Consider the following 19,986-nt stretch of genomic DNA (forward strand, 5'->3'; position numbering starts at 1 on the left):
TGGAAGGCTGAGTGAGAGAGACACTGCCAGCCACCACGATGAGAAACAGCTTGTGAAGATGCCGGTAAGCCACGAGCCATGTGGCAAGGTACAGATTAAAGGAAATGGATTAATTTAAGCTATAAGAACAGTTAGCAAGAAGCCTGCCACGGCCATACAGTTTGAAAGCAACATAAGTCTCTGTGTTTACTTGGTCGGGTCTGAGTGGCTGGGGGACTGGCAGGTGAAAGAGATTTGTCCTGACTGTGGGCCAGGCAGGAAAACTCTAGCTACACCTTCAGTCTTGCATTTTTTCATTACACGAAAGACAGTACCATATGTAAGTGTAAGAACTAGGGTGAAGCTGGGCGGTGGTGGCACACGCCTTTAATCCCAGCACTCGGGAGGCAGAGGCAGGCGGATCTCTGTGAGTTTGAGGCCAGCCTGGTCTCCAAAGTGAGTTCCAGGAAATTCGCAAAGCTACACAGAGAAACCCTGTCTCGAAAAATAAAAAAAAAAAAAAAAAAAAAAAAAAAAAAAAAAAGAACTGGGATGAACAACACTGGTCAGGAGTGATAAGCAGTAGAATGACGTAAATAAAGCACAAACGGAAGGAATGATAATCTATGTGTGGAAGTAGAGATAAGACTAAAAACCTAGACAGAAAGGGGTTAAAAGATGAAGCCTCAGATATGACCACAGAGCTTGTCAGACCCTCATGTGAGCCGACTCTCCTACGCCAGAGATGTGAGATCCTGTCCTCAGCACAGATGAGGTTGACCACAGGAAGGCTGATCCAAGATCCAGAGGAACAAATGTGGCGAGTCTGGACCTGTACACCCAGAAAGGTATTCCCACTTCCACTTGGAAGAAGGGATAAGTATTGCTTGTAATCTTATTGTGTGAATAAATGAGTGATATATCAAGTCTGAACTAAGAGTGATTGTTCCTCCCCCGTAACTGGGGTATGTGCTTGCCATATCTGAGTACATCTGTCTTCAAGGGTCTTGCTAGAATGGCTCATTAGACTCTGCTTAACAGCACTCAACTGATTTTCTTAGCCAAGGTTCCAAAGTCTTCCACACTCCTCCAAAAAACTAGCATGGTCAGATTCCTTATAGCAATAGCCCACTTTCTTTTACTAACTTCTATATTAGTTACTTTTCTATTGCTGTGATGAAATACCATGACCAAAAGCAACTTCTGTAGGAAACAGTTTATTTTGGTTTATGTTTCCCAAAGGAGAGTCCATAATGATGCGGGGGGAGGCAAGGCATGGCAGCTGGCTTTAAGAGCAGGAAGCTGGGAGATCACGTCTTCAATCTGCAAACATGAAGAGAGAGTGAACTGGAAACTGGGTCATGTATTTCCTCCCTCAAGGCTCTGCTTCCTAGAGTTCCGCAGCCGTCCCAAACAGTATCACTCACATGGACCAAGTGTTCAATTCAGATATGTGAGCCTATGAGTAATTATCGTCATTGAAACTGCTTCACCAGGTGTGGTGATTAATCTCAGTTGTCAATTTGATGAGATTGAGAATCATCCAGGAGAGAACCTCTGGACATGTCTGTAAGGGATTCTGTTGATTTAATTGAAGTGGGAAGGCCTCTTTACTGTGAAAGGTGGCATTGTGTGGACTGGAATTCTGGGCTATATATACTGGGAAAAGGAGCTGAGTAGGAGAGTTCATTCATTTCTCTCTGCTTCTAGATTAAAGAAACAATGTGACCAGCTGTGTCAATTCCCTGACTCCATGACTTTTTTGTTTTTTTTTTTTAACCAGGATCGACTGTAATCTTGAACTATCAGCCAAAATAAGCCCTGTTACTTTTGTCAGAATGTTTTATCACATCAACAGGCAAAGTAACTAGGACAATAAACGAAAATTCTGAGGCCCTATTCCACTTCCTTCTACTAGGGAGTGACAATGGCTCCATTACCATTATCATAGGCTTAGCTACCTCTGTATTATTCTACTAACTAGTTCATAGAGACTACTGGGTCAAATTTACCTCAAGATAACAATCATGTTATGCACTACACTATTCCTAGATGTATTTTTTTTCTTAATGTCTTCTACTCTTTTTTTTTTCATCATTGGGGGGATCATCACTTTATTTAGTTTTATTGGCTTCTAACACAAGCCACCAATACTGATTACATCACTCTAAGATATAATATGATGCACACACAAACAAAAACAAGCATTGCTTATAAATATACTCAAAACCACAAGAATGAGAAAGAACAAAGCAAATATTAAAATCTTAACATTAAGGAATTTTATGCTATCATGGTAGCTTTTTCATGGTCTGAAATTACATAAAAGTAAAAAAAAACTCATGGAAGAAAATTGCCTTGCAACCCAAGTTGCCATTTTACTGAAGGATCTGATGCTTTCCTTTGGTGACGAGGACATCTGGGTCCTTTAAGAACTGAGGCTCATGGTGATGGTAGAGGGGACAAAGGGGAGCCAAGGGAACAGGAAAAAGGGATGCAGTACTGGACAGATACGTTTTTGTTCTTTTGTTCTTACGTTTATAATCCAAAAAACTAAATATCTAACCTTTGTAGTTTTCCTCTATCTGTAGTGGGTAGGTGCTCCAGCTTTGACCTGGAAGTACTACCCACAGTGAGGCTTCTTTCCGGTAACTGTCATGCCTACCTATGGCCTGCCCCTGAGGTGGGGGCCAGGATGGGAGTCCTTAAGACCGAGATCTGGATGTGCTGGTGCTCTTGGTTCCTGGTGATCCTCGATGCTGGATGTAGACCGAGCAGAGTTCTCCAGAGAACACTGCTGGACTGCGCTTCACCTCTCCCGCATCCTGTAGCCAACCCCTTTACTTGTTGTTAGTTACCCCAAAATAAACCTACTCTTTTCTTTACTCCGATAAGTTCAATGACATTTTTCTTCATTTGTCATCAAGCTTCATCCAATCAGTTATTCTTATGAGTGACCACCTTTTTGGACCCTAGTCTTCCATCAATAGAACATATTTTAGATACAACTCTAAAGGAAGAACACAACCTCTAGCTTCTCATCACCCGTGTCACCTTTACTTGTCCTGACGGTATGATTTTCCACGCTTGTTAGTTTTCGCATTAACAGACCTGATTCAAAGCTCCAGCAGTGCCTTTTAATAGCTGACTAGTCTCAGAAATGTAGACAGCCTACCACAGCTTCATGTTTCTGTGTTTCCTGTGTAAAATGGAGTTATTATACATTTGGTAAGGTCTTATGGGAGGCAAATATGCAAATATTTTTTAAAGTGCCACAGGAATCATTTTTATAAAATACTAATTCCTTTTCATCTATCCTTCCCTTGAGAACTTCATTTTCTCAATATTTTGTTTATAAAAATTTATTGGTTTATATTTTTAGTTATGTGTATAGTGAATATAGGTTCATGTGAGTGTAGTGTCTGCAGAGACCAGCAGAGGTTATCAGAAACCCTGAAAATGGAGTTATAGGTATTTATGGCCCACCTAATATGGATGCTAGGAACCAAACCTGGGGCCTCTGCAAAAGCAGGACATTTTCATGACAACTGAACCATCGCTCCAGAAGCATTTACACAATATTGCTATTAAACTCTATTATAAAGCCATTTCTGTAAGACTGTGACACTTAAAGAGAGTGGTAGTGAATAGGAAGTAATAATTTGCAAGCACTTTTAGCTCTATTTCTGCACTTAAAGAGAGATACTAAGGCTTTTGTTGCCTTCAAGGTTGTATCCGGTAGAAGGCTGAATCCCTGCTCTGCCACTTTAAGCAGCTTATCAGTGTAAGATGACCAAATTTGCCAGCCTAGAGAAACCATGCCATGTCTGCCTTCAGCTCTCTTTGGCAGAGAGTTGAGAAGTCCTTTCACAGCACCAGCAAGGTGACTCAATGGGTCAAGGTGTTTACCAGTAAGCATGAGTGTTAGGATTCTGCCACTCCTCCAGCTGCATGATCGCACATGTGCAGTTTAGTGGCTAAGCAAGGGGTCTTACATCTGACATCATCAGTGTGCTGTGTGATTACATAATGCACGCTGCATGATCACACAATCTGTGCATGCAAGGCATAGCTCTGTAAGCCCACAGGCACATGGGCAAAAAAATCCTTAAAAAGCTGGTCACAGACTCCTCCTCTCTCTTCTGCTCTCTCATCCTCCCCCCTCCCTTCTCCTCACATGTTTCTTCCACAGGCCTGGCCCCACTGTCTTTTGTCCCCCCCTCCTCCTAATAAAGCTCTAATACTGGGTTTTGTCGTGCCTCATGACCTTTCTCCCATGGTAACAGTGCTGTTTATTATTTAAAACCAACAATGAGGACTGGAGTTTGATCATCAAAGCCACAAGTTGTCTTCTTATCTCCACTTGTACACTGCATCAAATACATTACATAGACACACGGACACACACACACAGACCCACACACACACAGACCCCCCCCCCCCCGCCACAAATATATACGTGCATAATCACATAAATAAATAGAATTTGAAAACTTAAAGAGGAAGCTATACTATTCTCACCTTTAAGTTCTTCCCCTCAAAAATACAATAGAGATTTATAGTCTATGTGGCTCCACATGTGGAGTATATGACTAAATCATCCACAGGGTATGCTGGCTAGGTTTATACCAACTTGACACAAGCTAGAATCATTTGGAAGGATAGACTTCCATTTAAGAAAATACCTCTATAAAACTGGCCTTCAGGCAAATCTGTAGTACCTTTGCTAACTAGTGATCGATGAGGGTCCAGACCATCATCATGAGTGCTGCTATCCCTGGGCTGGTGGCCATGGCTTCTATAAGAAAGCAGATTGAGCAACCCATGAGAGAAATCAGTAAGCAGTGTTCCTTCATAGTCTATACATCACTTCCTTCCTCTGGTAGGTTCCTGTCTTGAATTCCTACCCTGACTTCCCTCAGCGATAGAGTATGACCTGAGAGCTGCAAGATTAAATAAACTCTTTTCCCACCAAGTGGCTTTTGCCCTGACATTTATCACAGCAACAGAAAACCCTTAGACACTTGGAGTAGATTTTCCTGCCAGTCTCAGAAAATATAAAGTCAGATATCCCCATTGTTCATGGAGTTTCTCTGAGCCACCCCACCCCTGCTTTTCTCATTGATGTCCCTTCACCTTGACTTTCAAAGTGCTTTGTCTCACACTTCTTTACTTTAATCTTTCTCTTAATAATCTCATAATAAAGCTCATTTCTAATTTACAGAGGAAAGTCTCTCTTTCTCTTTAAGTTCCATCTTGCTGCCTCTGATATGATACTCTGCCCTTAATGTCTTTCAACTTCAGGGCCCTATGTTGGCCCCAGCCGAAACAGGTGGTATGGATTTTCCTGGAAGCCTCAGGAGCTATAAAAGTCAGATATCCACACTGTTCATGGAATTTCTCTGAGGACTTTCCTTTCTCTCCCTTCTCCCCTTGATGTCCCTCCACCAGGCCCTCTCCTAATAAGGTTCTTTCTGAAGGTACCTTTGTTTCAGCTCCTTTCCTGAGCTGGCCACTGTTTGGCACCACAGCTGTCTCACCATTAATGCTAAAAGGATTCACATGGAGCTAGAGAGATGGTTTACAGCACTGGTTGCTCTTCCAGAGAACCCGAGTTCAATCCTGAGCACCTATATGGTAACTCACTGTCTAACGGTCTGTCACCCCAATTTCAGGAAAGTTAAGGCCCTCCTCTAGCCTTGGCCTGCAAACAGACATTGTAGGCACCCCCCCCCATAAAATAAATGAATAAGTCTTAAAAAAGTAACATACTTATGAACTCAGTGTTAGACACTTTAAACATATTTGTGTGGGCTATAATGGAGCTCACTTGATAGAGTGTTTGCTAGCATGGATAAAACCCTAGGTTTGATGACTAGGCCTGCATAAACTGGGTGTGGTGGCACATTTCTGAATCCCAGCACTATGGAGGTAGAGGCGGAAAAATCAGAAGTTTGAGTCCTCACTCCCTTGCTTCATAGCAAGTTCAGAGCCAACCAGGGCTACACGAAATTGTAAATCAAAATACGAGATTTTGTCTTTTCCCCAGAGATAGAGAAGGTGGTGAGAGAGAGAGACTCAAGCAACGCTCACCTGCAGCATGGCAGGCTGCCTTTTGTGACTGTCCTGAGTCAGTGACCTTCACTTTCTCAAGAGTCCAGCAGAGTCCAAGAGGAACCAGACTTTAGAAAACTGACAAGCCTTCTACTGTGACCCTGCAATCACAAAGGACCAGATCTCTCCCTTCTCCTGCTCTGTCCTTTTGGGAAGTTGACACAGCTTGACTTCAAGCAGGTACTCTGGACTATTCCCCAACTACAAGGCATGATATCTTCCCCAATCATTCAGACTTATAAGAGGGTGCCAGGACTTTCTCCAGTGGGGCAGAATCTCCTCAGAGCGCTCCTCATTCCTTCTTTCCATGATGTTAGGAACTCTCTAATAGGGATAGCCAGATGGCTCAGAGGGTAATGTTTTCCGCTGAGCCTGACAACCTAAGTTTGATCACTTTGTACCCACATTGTAGAGGGAAAGAATCAATTTCCATAGCTAGTCCTCAGACATCCACTCACATTCTGTGGCATGCACAGCCACACACATGCAACCCTACACATACAATAAATAAACAAGTAAAGTGAATTAAATAATAATTAAAGAAATAAAAATTTAAAAAAGAACTCATGTAATAAAACTTTTATCCAAAAGGGCAATCTGCCTCAGTGACCCACTTTAACACCCATTTGTAACACTAGCCCAGTCTCACTCCAGCCCTCTCTCCACATACATGCTTTGTTGGTGATGATGTCAGTAACATTTCTTATAGGTCAACTGAGCACTCACTCTATGGCTGGAACAATGAGATGCTACTCAGCACATAGTCTTATTTGATATAATTGTTATAATCCTATGTACAGGCAAAAAATATTTCTCGGTATCACATACCATACCCATTATCTTGACTGTCCAATTAATATTCCTCAAGTCAAACACCCAAAGTGTTAGAATTTGAAGTAAAGTCTATTTATTTTATATCACCTCAATATATCCCTTCCCAAGGGCACTTTCTAAATGGACTATTGGAAGGGTAGCATTACACCCTCAGCATGCAGGGCTTATTTCACTTCCTGCTATAGGTATGGAGACAGCTGAGGATCAGGTGGGAATGAGGCTTCAGGAAGCTCCTGATAACCTTCTCTGCTGGCCTTTCTCCCTGCTGGAGAAGATGAAGGACTCCCTAAATATTGTAACACCTGTGAAGTCCATGTGGGACCTTTGTTATTATGAACTATCGGGGTCCAGCCCCTCGATAGTCCCCTCCCAGGGTCCAGGAAGAATCTACAACCAGTTGATAATTTAATCTTTGAAGATAAGAAATGAATCTATGTACACAAGACTCTTTAGTCCACACATTTTATTCTTCTGAGTCAGTTTTCTCTCTACAGTGCTTAAGTTCTGTTCGTGCCTAGCTCCTTTCTTGTCTGATTTCTCTCTAAATTTATCTGCTGTACTCTAAGTTCTATCTTAATTCTCTCATCTTCGTTCTGCTCCATCTAGGTCCTCATCCATATAGTTCCTTCCCATCTTTTTTTTTTTTTTTTTTTTTTTTAATTTTTATTTTGCAATACAATTCAGTTCTACATATCAGCCACAGATTCCCTTGTTCTCCCCCCTCCCGCCCCCCTCACCTTCCCCCCAGCCCGCCCCCCATTCCAATCTCCTCCAGGGCAAAGCCTTCCCCACAGACTGAGATCAACCTGGTGGACTCAGTCCAGGTAGGTCCAGTCCCCTCCTCCCATGCCGAACCAAGGGACCCTGCATAGGCCCCAGGTTTCAAACAGCCAACTCATGCAATGAGCACAGGACCCGGTGCCACTGCCTGGATGCCTCCCAAACAGATCAGGCCAATCAACTGTCTCACCCACTCAGAGGGCCTGATCCAGTTGGTGACCCCTCAGCCATTGGTTCATATTTCATGTGTTTCCGTTTGTTTGGCTATTTGTCTCTGTGCTTTATCCGACCTTGGTCTCAACAATTCTCGCTCTCTGGTCCCCGGGCTAGTTCCTTCCCATCTTAACTCCTCTCTCATCTCCTTCTTTCTCATCTTGTCCTTCCTCATCTTTTTCTTCCCTATCTGGCTCTTCCTCATCTTCCATCTCATTCCTCTAGTCCTCTCTTCTAGCCCTTCAAACTAGTTTTTCACCATCTAGTTTGTTTCTCTCCAGTTCTTACCCATATAGTTCTTCCATTTTCTTTTCTCCTCTCGGTCTCTCTTCTCTGAAAATAAAATTGCCTATTTATCTGTTTGATCCTTATCTCTCCAAACTATCTCTGCTCTCACTGTTTCTGGTGAGTGTGCTCGGTCACTAGGCAACTTGGCTAGGCAACTTCCATCATAGCTTGATGTACCTGTAAGTTGGAACCCTTTAGTTCTGAATTAATTGTTAAGGGTGGATCTAAAACTAGAGATAAGACTTTGGAAAGGAGAAAGTTAAGCTTAATTGGCACCTCTGCCAGGCCTTCTCAAACAGTCTGGATGCTTAAGTCTGTTCTTAGAGAGTACAGAGGTATCTCTGATAAGGCACTTTCCTCTGTCTGGGGATGGACCTGGCCAGATGCTACCAATGATGATAATTACAGGGAGGCTTGAACTGGGGTTCTGGCTGTGCATAGCTGTCAGCACAGAAGGTCATCTAAATATTCCATTAGTAGAGGGGAAATGATGCCCAAATAATGATGGAAAAGCTACAGTACCACAGGAGAAATTCATAGTAGAAAATGGCTAGTAATCAAAAGCCAATATCACCAAGACTCCTTGAGCCTCAGCGTGACCTCTGGAAGGCCCTTGGCTTCTTCCAGGTATTAGCTTGTCACAATCACCTGAAATCCTACTTCATATATTTTTGGGGCTTGCAGTGCTTTGTGACCATCATACAGTCCTCTGACAATGTTTAGATTTGCCTTGAAATCAAAGACCCTCTTGTGAATCTGTGAACGGGGTGTTTTTTATGCTGAAAACACTAGTCAGCAGCATCAACAGGATGCACCCACAAGCTATGTCATTTACACCATCGACACCGCCCACCTCGTTATCCAATACTGTTCCTAAAGCACTATGTTTCATGTCAGCGCACACATGAAAAGAAAGGCACTAGAGTGGGACTGAGCTAGTGGGTGGGTACGTAAGGCACTTGCTTCACAAGTGTGAGGACTTGAGTTTGCTATCTAGAATCAATGTTAGAAAGTGTTAGAGTCTTGTTATCCCAGCACTGGTATTATCAAACTCAGGGGTCACAACCTGTACCCCAAGCCAGGGTCAAGAAGGCATCTTTAAGAAGCCAATTAAAAGAGTCAAATTAATAGTGGAAATAGAAAAATTGGATTTATTCAATGTGGCCAGTTTGGAAAAAGAACAAAAAAACTCTACCACTCCCCATCTGAAGTTCAACTTTGGGGTCCTGAAGTGATATTACAATTTTAATAGAGGAAGAGAGGGCCAAGGATATGCAAATCTAAGCAGTTCTAGTCAAGAAGCAGTCCAGCCCATCACTGATCCACCATTGTCTATGCCCCAGTCTCATTCTGTATGGTGGTCTAACAAATGGTTAGAACTCTTAATTCTCTTCTCTTTCTAGGAGATGAGCTCCCTTTCTTTCTGCTTCCTCTTCTGTCTCCCAGAATGAGAGTTCTGAAAAATTCCCATTTCTTTGGGGTCCATTGTTTCATTGTCTGGAAATCAGATGGACAGATATAAGTGTTTCTTTAGAATGTCTTTATTTCTGCCAGGGCAGTTCACTGAGAATGAGAAGAGAGCTGGATTGGGTCCCTGGGACTGACTGGTCAGCCAGTCTAGCCTATGGGGTCAGCTTAGGACCAATGAACATTTCAGTCTCATAAAACAAGATGAAAGACTCATGAGAAACAACATTTGAAGTTGTCCTCTGACCATTTAGTTATGTACACATAAGTGTGTGCCAGAGAGAGAGAGAGAGAGAGAGAGAGAGAGAGAGAGAGAGAGAGAGAGAAACAGAGACTAAGACAAAGACACAAAAAGACAGAGATTTTAAAAAGGAAACTCAAGATTAAAAGACTGAACCAGAAGTTATCTATCTTCACTTTCAAATCGATATTATTAGATACATTCAGAGTGAATGGAGGAACTGAAAAGGAATTTGCCCTTCGGTTTCTCACTTTACTAGAATTTAAAAGCTGAGCCTTCACCCCCCTGACACCACACTCCCCCCAGGGCTTTCCATTCTCTTCAGGGCAGGAGCTTTAATAGTCTCTTTGCTCTACAAAGATGCTGTAGGAGGAGTGGACACGCACCACATTTTGTGCTCTTTCTGTCCCGTAAGCAAAGGCTACCTTACCACAAAACATAGTTGGTTGTTTATTAACCACATGATGGGGGAGGTCCCCCTCTCTTGGAACATTGTTTGTACTGGGATACTGACTTTTTTTCCCACAGGTCTTGCCTTGTGGCCTGTAGTGTTAACATATCTGTTATTAAATGTCTTACCCTGAAGAGAAATTTAGCTGAACACCTTTCTCTTGAAGCTCACCCATCTTTCCCAAAATTGTCTAATGAGAAGTGGGTATTCCTTTCAAAAACATGTCCATCCTGTTTATGGGTCCATCCCTTCCCACTGGTTATTTGGAACCACTCATGAGAAGAACCACATCAGCATCAGCAAGAGGGCCTCTTAAAATGTCACCATCAGCAGAAAAGCCACCATGAATATGACTTCTTCCATGAATAATTTATGTATTTTTTACTTTATTATTTGTGAAAGGCTGAAACACTTCAAGTTGTTTGGACATCAAAGACTCCAACATTCATATAGGCTTCTTATTAATTAGCCTTGAGTGAAATACTAAGCCAGATACATCTGAAAGCAGTCTTTTTTCCTGCTGCTTGCTTTTCATACAAATTTGTAATTTACATGTGAAAATTGCCTAACTTTTAATCAGAATGAAAAGTTTGGAATCATAAAGAAAAAGCCTGATCAATTTGACCGGAATAGAATGACACAGTGCTAACATTCAACAATTGATATTCTATAAAAGTCTGTAGTTTTCTCACTACTAACTCATTTAGGTTTACCAACCCACATGAATATGTTGTATATCTTCTTAATGCTGTGTGAATTGTAATGTGTGTGTTGTGTGTATTGTACTGTGTGAGTTATATGTGAGTATTGTCTGTGTGTGTTAAATGTAAAATACACATATACTTGTGTATGGGTATACTTGTACATGTGTGAATATGCATGTGGAGGCCAGAGTCTCTCATTAAACCTGGAGCTGAATTCCCTCCAGCAAAACTACCTTGTCAGCAAGGCCCAGGGATCCTCTTGTGTCTACCCTCTTCTCCCACCAGGGTTGGGGGTCACAAGCACACACTACCATACCTAGCTACTAATGTGAGTGCTAGGGATCAGACACAAATTATCATACATGCAAGTGAAGAACTTTAACGACTGAACCATCTCCCAGGTATCCTATATATATTTGGTTGAATTATTTTTCAATTTTATCATCTTCAAATATGGAGATTCTGAAATGACATGTTAAATGCAATTCACCGTGTTTCTTTTGTAATGTTTTAGCTGTTCATTGGGAATGTTTTGCAATGTATTCTGATCATATTCAACCATCTACCATCTCCTCCCATACCCACCCTCATCTCTCCACCCACCCAACTTTCTAACCTTCTTTTTCTTCCTTTTAAAAATCATCTAGTCTGATTTGTTCTGCTTTTGGACATGGGGTCTTATGCTGGAGCACAGTGGAACAGCCAGGGAGCACACCCTTAACAAAAATCGACTCTTATTCTCCCCACAGCTATTCATTGCCAGTAACACTTCAGTGAGAGGTAAGACACTGTGCTCCTCTCCCCTTGTTGTTCAGATATTTTATCTAGCTTGAAGTCTTGTGTGTACTGCCGTGAATTCATATGTGCAACTGTCCTACTATGTCTAAACAGTTTTCCTTTAGTCTTACACTACCTCTGTCTCTTACAACCTTTCCATCCCCTTGTCTGGAATTATTCCTTAGCCTTGTGGGAATGGGGTGAAATATAGATGTCCTATTTAATCTCGAGCAGTATTGTCTGCACTTGGCCCAACTGAAGGTCTCTGTGTTACTGAGCATTTACTGAAGAAAGAAGCTTCTTTAATCTATTAGAATAACAATAAGTCATTGGGAATTGTTAACATTGTGGCTATTTAGCAAAATAATAGTAGTAGGCCCCCTCCATAGGGCTTATGAACTATCTATCCATGGTTTCTTGGTCTGAAAATGGTGCCAGGTATGTTTTTTCTCTTGGGGAGGGAAAGTTAAATACATCCAGGAAGTAGCTGGTTACTGGCGGCAGCAGTAAGTTTGCTGCCTTAATCTTAAATGCCCTTTTTTGTCTTGTCCCAGTTAAGTTGTTTGTGTGAAAAATGTGCAGTTGGGTTCCGGAGGGTGCTGGGGATCAGTTCTCCTGTGTTTTTTCCTGTTTGGAAAACAGTGTCTGGCTTGCCTCCGGATACAGAGTAACCATTCCTTGACCCCTGCTGTTGGAGGGGTATATAAGGCCATGTTGGTACGAATAAAGAGAGCTGCTTCCCTGACGAACTGAGACTGGGTGTCTAGAGAGCTGTTTAACCTCGGAGTCCTTCTCCAGATTTCGTGCTCCAGCTGCGCGGGCTGCAGCAGTTACTTACGTGAGATTTGTACCACTAATGTACCAGTGGACACGTCTTTTTAGGCCAGTCACTTTGGCAGCACACAGAGTTCACAGCTGTGTAAGACTGATGACTACTTTTCTCTTCCTGCAGCATGCCTCAAAACACTGTGAAAGCTAGCCAGTTCAAGACAAGAAAACTTACCTACTGATGGGTTAAACAAGTTCCCGAAGTAGCAAAGCTGTAATACACACCCAGAGGGTCTGGCAGGTAGTACATTGCCTACTATTTTCTATGGTACAAAAAGTAATTCAAGACACAGAATATAAATCAAGAATGTGTACTCACATCATAATGGCTGAAAAATGGCAAATTCTCTAACTTAATATGTAATAAAAAAAAGTCCACAATGTAAGATTAAAATTGTTCAAATATATAACTAAGTAAAATTTCAAAATGATTGCTAACAAGCATATGAAAAATGTTCAACACCTGTTGTCTGTGGGGGAATTCACATGAGATTCAAGGGTCTGGGCAGTGTGATTAGAGCCTGTGCCCCAGGCAGCCCTGATCAACTACACTTGGTCACCCAGCTTCCATATGCCAATAAAAGGGCCACGTTTATAGTACAAAGCAGGAAAAGGAGATGTATTCCATGTGGCCACATTAGGAAGAGGGTAAGGAGATCCAATGTGCCCCAAGTCTACTTCCTGGATACTAGATGAGGTTTAGGTTAAGCAGAGGCCAGGAGATGTGTATAACCTAGCAGTCTTCAAGGTGTGGGCCTGCCCATTACTGCTCCATCATTGTGCATTCAACAAAATGGTCTGACAATCATCTTGTGGGTATTGCATGTAATTTTAATCTTTTCCCCTTTCCAGGAGACAAGGTCACCCTCTGGTTGGAGAAAAGAGGGTGGAAGTGCTCAGCCTTTCCCCTCTCACAGGCTGGATTTCCTGTGGGAAATTCCAGCTCCATGGGTTGCTTTGTTTCCGCAACCTAATAGCCAAATGGAGGGGCACCAGTGTCCTTTAGAAGATCCTCATCGCTTTCAGGCATGCGGGCTACACTATCAGAAAAAATAAAAATGAAAGTGCTTAATGATTCTCAGCACCAGCAAGTGTGGGAAGCAGCAAGGCCTCTCATAAAAGTTGATGGGAATCTAAGCTGGTGTGAAATTTCTGGCGGGCAATTTGGCAATGCCTATTAAAAAGTGAATGCACACAAACTTTGACCCAGCAATCTTATTGCTAGGAATGCATTTTCCATTTCTCCTTGTGTGATATTGCCTCTGTAATGTGCAAGAGATGCTCCTTACAGCACTGTGTGTAACAGCAAAACTAGAAACTATTAAATTGTAAATCAATAGACTCTAGGAATTATGGTGTATAAATATGATGAAATACTAGTAAACTGCTCTGACAGCCAGCACACTAGGTCGCCTTCAATGAAGAAATAACTCTTATAAGCAGAGAACAACGTTTATTGTTGGGTCCTTTTTGTATAATCTCCCCTATTTGAGTGCATTCATTTGAACAGTCTTGGGTTTGGGGCCCGGTGGGGACACTGAAGCAGACTGTCATTTTGGTTAGATATATTTTTTTCAGGAGAGTTATTAAGATCACAGATAGACAGATAGAAGCATGATGAGGGCTCTGAAGAGAGTTCAGGCCCCTGTGGCAGAGTGATAGAAGTGGTGGTCACAGCCTGTCCTTTCCTATAGGTTTCAGAAGGGGGAGGGTCTAAGCCACATGATTGACAAGTAGCCATAGCCTTTGCTTGCAGTCAGGCTCTCTGAGTTAGGGTGGGAATAGCAAGAATCTGCATAGCAAATTGTTGACTACAGGCAAGGTGACTTTCCCCAGGGCTGGATCGCTCTGTCTCACCATTGTCCCTTGAGGCAGGGAGAGGAATTGTGACTGGGAAGTCTCCACTCTGAGGTGAGAGTGGGCATCCTGATCAGGGTGAAACATTGTTACTAATGAGTTTTTCATTAAAAATAAACACGTCTAGGAGGGAAAAGGGGCACTCTTGCAGAGTATGTCTTTGACATTCAAGGATGTTTACTTTTAAAATGTAGAGCTATTGACCTTCAATCTCTTGACCACAAATGAAACAGAGAAATTAATTGTAACTCGTTTTCATAAATGTATTTAATTAAATATGTAGATATAAATACTTTATGCTTAATTTTATGGAAGTTTTTTCTAATGGAACTGTTTAGACAAAGATAAGTGAGACTAACTCATAACCTGACCCATTCAAGATTGCTGGGATATTTATAGAAAGGTAGCACTCCCTGGTGTGACTGGGGCTTCTGTAAGAATCCTCTCTTTACTAAATTTTGTGGGTTTGTGCTACTGAGGAAGGCTCTATTTACCCTCATTGAGTGTGAGCTTCCAGGGGCTTTATCAGCCCTTTCAAATGCTGCCTTCTGTCCTAACAAGACAAGTTCTTCCACTGACCTCAAGCACCAAGTGTCTGGCTGTCACTTTTCTTTTCACTGAATGTCCCCTTCCTCTCAATGAGGAAACCACCTACTAGTATTTCACTAACTGACAGATTGCAGGTTTGATGTTCAAGGGGGTCACTGAGGCAGATGTCCTCTTATGTAAGAAGTTTAGTGGAAGTGTTGTTAATACTTTGGAGACTGAGAGAAGAATGGTAGAGACACTCAGGACAATTCAGGTACAATGTCCTAGATAACTTGGCATGGGCTCTGCTGGGAGTTCAGCCCCACAAGACAGAGCTGGATAGGTTCTCCTTAGAGATGTCAGACAAAGGGGAGTTTTGTATACTCAGGCTCTCTGATCTGCTCCCGAGTAGCAGGGAGAGGGTAGTGGAGTCTGCCATTGCCAGGAAAGAATGTATGACTCCCTGGATTGGGGGAAAGTGAGAAAGAGGGACGTGTCTAGTTGAACTGTACCTACTACACAGCTGGGAAAATGGTTTGCTGTCAGTAGCTCTCAGATGTCCCAGAATTTGGTAGTTTGGGGTCTGTAACCTTCCATGGCGTTGTAAGAATGTCGCTTGTGTTCTGTTAGTGGGTTAGAGATTCACAAAGAGGCTGTCAGTGGGTGCTTGTCACTCCCTCCACAGAAGCAGCTTCTGTGGCCTGAGCTGCAGGCTGCTCTGGCTTCTGACACTACTATTTTTATTTTCTTATAAATACAAGACATGCTTTGCCTGAACTTCCTTTTAGATACTCCTTTTCAAATCTCATCATAATCTAAAGACAAAAGTGCAAATAAATGGTAATTTTCTATTACTTTTGCCAATACGGAAGAGGCCATCTGTGGTTCCCCTGCTGTTTCAATTCCTGACTTCTGAAGCAAACAGTCAGAAGAATTAAAAGAATGATTAGTGGAACTCAGTATTAACTTCATGCCTTATGGGTTTGGAAAGCAAGTACAGCATATATTTCTAATTCCAGTTACTGCTATAGATTAATGACCTGGACACTAAGAGTCATCATTACTCTACATCCTTTGTCTGAGATTTGCCAGACCCTAGCTCTAAATGACCTACTGAATAAGATGCAGATATTTCTACCTTTGTAGAAAAAAAACAATGATGAACAAAAGGCTGGTTGATTTGAAACAAATCATGAAGTTTGACTGATAAATATCAGCAGTGAAACAAACGTCAGTATATAAAATGTATGTTTCAATATTTAGCACTAGCAGCTGCCTGGCCATAAAATGAAATCTGAAAATGTGCTTTATCAGCAGGGAAAACACCTTAGAAATTGAGCAAGCTTTTGTTGTTGTTTTGCAAAGATAATTGTGCTATTAATTTTTTGAAGAGATCTACAAGCTCTTCAATCACAAACTTGGCATGCTCAAGCACATGTGCCAGTAAGGAAATATTAGGAATTATGGTCATGATTACATCGTCTATGTTCAATTTCTGATGTGTTGAAATTTTTTTAGTGTGTGATTTTGATAGGGAGTGAAAATAATTTAAATGATAATGTGTTCTGCAAATGTGCCTCTTTACCTCAGCTGTGTCAATGAAAAATTCCTCATCCAAATAGTCCTACATGCTTAGCACTTATGAATACCTTCCTTTTCTGCTGGAAGTTGTTTTTGTTTGTTTTTAATAGCAGTGCTTACAGTGGGTACTTAGGAAATTGCCTTATGTATACATGATTATATATAATGTACTTTGAACTTAATCTTCACAATTGTTCTTTTCCCCTCATTAAACCCTTTTCCCCTTCTCTAAAAGTCCACCTCCTACATTCATGTCTTTTTTGATTATTTGTGTCCCCCCTGCATTTTACACTTGTACGATACCAACCTCCTAGGAAAGATGTGCCCATTGATCCAGTAGTAGCACAACTATTTGAGGGTAACCAAATATTTTCTGCTTAGAAGTAAAGCCTGCCATGCTAAAGGAACTAACTCATCATGCTTGGTACTGTACATCAGAAGCTCATGGGAGGGGAGGTAATAGACCTTACTATTCTTTTGCTAGAGGGGCATGGTATCAACTGCTATCAGAAGGTTTTATGATGATCATGTTAGTGGGATTCTTGGATTGCTTTCCAAACTATTTTAAATGTATCATGTTCTCATGGTGAGGAATGATCTAGAACTAACACAATCCTTTCGTTTCCGGTTTAGAGAAGCTGTGGCAGAGATTTTTAGTGATTGAATAAACATTATACTGATACTTGAGGGCTAATAATATCCACTTACATGGATGTAACCCAGCTCTGACTAATACTCACATCATTGATGACACATTACCTGTGACCGCGAGCTTGTGTTTTAGAAGGTATGACGTTAGCTATTTGATTAGTCCTCTGACCTTTGTTTTTAATGGGCAGAATCTGACATGTAGGGTGTGTTTTTGGAAGGGATATTTGATGTTAGTGATTATTCCCTCAGGTAGATAAAATTTTGGGAGTTGTGCATATGAACACTAAGTTTTATATAGGGAGGCAGTGGGAGAGGAGAGTAGAATTTAAATGACAAATTTAATGTGGAAAAAGTGATGGAGGAGAAGGATTCAGAAAGTAAGAAATGTGCCATAAAACCCGTCATTACCAGTCATTACCATAATATGCCCATGCCCAGGGCAAGCGGCATTCCACTTGAGTTAAATTTCAGTCTTGTTGTCGCTAACAGTTTTAGTGTACATGTGTGACCTCCCCACACACACACTTGAATAGGAATGATTAAGAAAACATATTTCTTTTCACAGAAATATCCTAAGCTTATGCTACAAGAAATCCATCTTGAACTGTCAAGTCCTTTTTTGGTTGATACGAAGATATGATTCATATCCCATTATACAAAATGTACTGTATTATAAATAAATCAGAGCTTTCAATATGGGTTTTGTGCACTCTAAGAGGGACAGAAGAAGCCTTTTTCATTGAATCTGAATTGTATTTTCTGTAAGGAAGGGTGAAAAAGGCATTTTAATATTATGAAGGGAAACAGTAATCGTATTTTACTATACACTATCAACTGAGAATTGAACAATAGAAACAGGCTCCCAGATGATAAATCAGTATCTTACCAGAGAGAATGGAAGATGAAGAAGAGAGAGAGGACCAGTGACTGCTGGTGCTATCACTTCCAGCTGGATGGCACACACTGCCTTCTGTAGCCAGGGTCAGGATCTGTTATGAAAATGGACTAATAGTCTCTCCTATAAATTTCTTATAATAATTTGGGAGAGTAAGATGGCCAATGCAATGAATGTGGGTGCTTGAAGATAAATGAGATTCTAAGGTACGTCTGTTGTCTGTCTCTTGACAAAGCATTAGGAATAACCAATTCTCAAAATAGAGGTTAAGACACTGATGTGTGAACAAAGAATAATATCACAAACTGAGGTACATGTCCAACCACTGTTTGTGTCCACGTTCTCCAGCTGTAGTTGATCCTCTGGAGGACATGCATGAGGCACTTATGAAGTGTCAGGATTCTCTAGTTTGGTCAACTTCAGTCACATTGCCTATTATTGACACTGCATTTCTAGCTTAAATCATTTCTGGATTTAACTAGCCACAAGCATTCCTATCCTCTAGACATGGAGTGCTTTTTTTTTACTTAATCTCAAAATATGAATGCAAAATAATTGCATTGAATACAGGCTATTTTATCAGATACCTCCTAATAACTATACAGATTAACATGAGAAGTGTTTCAAGTTTTAAAATAAGCAATGGAATTTTGTCATTAAAGTGATAGCCAACCCATGACAAACAATAATACAAAATGTGTATGATATGTTAGTATACTCAATTTCATCTTCTTCATAAACAATGTTGATGCAAACATTGAGTTCAGATAGTTATTAAAAAATCTTATTTTTAAAATATCTTGAGGAAAAGATACTGCATTTTTTTATAATAACCTATTCCAGAAAGAGCATGACAACAAATTAGCTCCAGCTGTTAATGCCTACTCATTTACTTTCATATGAGCTAGGTTTCAAGCAAGCTTTTTGGTCAGAAGAATTTTCACAGCAATCCACATTGCATCAATTCAATCTGCAGAGACAAAATCAAATGTCTAAGCAGCACAGGTAGGCATTTAAAATAAACTAAATCAAGATTCCACCAAAGTTCAACTTGTCGAGAACAATCAATGTATTGGACTTATTTACATTAGAAGAGGTGAGGTGTTACTTACTGGAGTGTGAGTGACCACCAAACAGCTTAATCATTGGAAACCATCACATTATGGGTGACAGCCTCATGGAAGCTACATCATGGAGTCTCATTTTCAATTGATCAGTCTTTTTTTATTTTCCCTCTCTTTCTTTCTTTCTTTCTTTCTTTCTTTCTTTCTTTCTTTCTTTCTTTCTTTCTTTCTTCCTTCTTTCCTTCCTTCCTTCTTTCTTTTCTTCTTTTATTCTTTCATGTTCTTTTTAAATATATTGTATAATTCTCCAAGATCCTTTATAGCTGGGTAGGCAGCAATAATTAGAATACTAGTAAAGGGTCTCAAGACCATCTTCCCTAGGGAGTTATCGTAAGTCCCTTATTATTATCATCAACATAGCTGCCATTTGTTAGTATACCCTCATCGCCATGGCTAACAAGGCAAACCCCAAGATGCATGAGATTATATCTTGGGGAAGGGGAACACCATGCAACACTGGATCTCATAGAGTTTTACTAAGCTATTAGTATTAATTCATTGATTCATCCATCAATTTCTTAGCATTTAAATGTTTTGAACAATGTAGTTAAGCATTAGGGATGTGCCTCTAAGATACCAGCCCTGAGTTCTCTTGTAGAAGATGTAGAGGGGGTAGAATCAGCCAGTCTGATTCTGATTGGTCCTCTTATTGGCACCATCTGTGACACAAAGTG

The 19,986-nt window shown here is 41.0% G+C and overlaps 1 long non-coding RNA gene across 1 annotated transcript; it reads right to left on the reverse strand.

The window, feature by feature from the left end:
• Positions 1–1,256: 1,256 nt before the first annotated feature.
• Positions 1,257–19,909, reverse strand: LOC131925215 (uncharacterized). The gene is made up of 3 exons (XR_009383176.1): positions 19,301–19,909; positions 4,701–4,777; positions 1,257–1,302 (listed from the first exon to the last, which is right to left on the reverse strand). It is a non-coding gene; the product is annotated as an uncharacterized LOC131925215 (long non-coding RNA).
• Positions 19,910–19,986: the final 77 nt, after the last annotated feature.

Source organism: Peromyscus eremicus, chromosome 15 (genome assembly GCF_949786415.1).
Source record: "Peromyscus eremicus chromosome 15, PerEre_H2_v1, whole genome shotgun sequence".
Classification (NCBI taxonomy): domain Eukaryota; kingdom Metazoa; phylum Chordata; class Mammalia; order Rodentia; family Cricetidae; genus Peromyscus; species Peromyscus eremicus.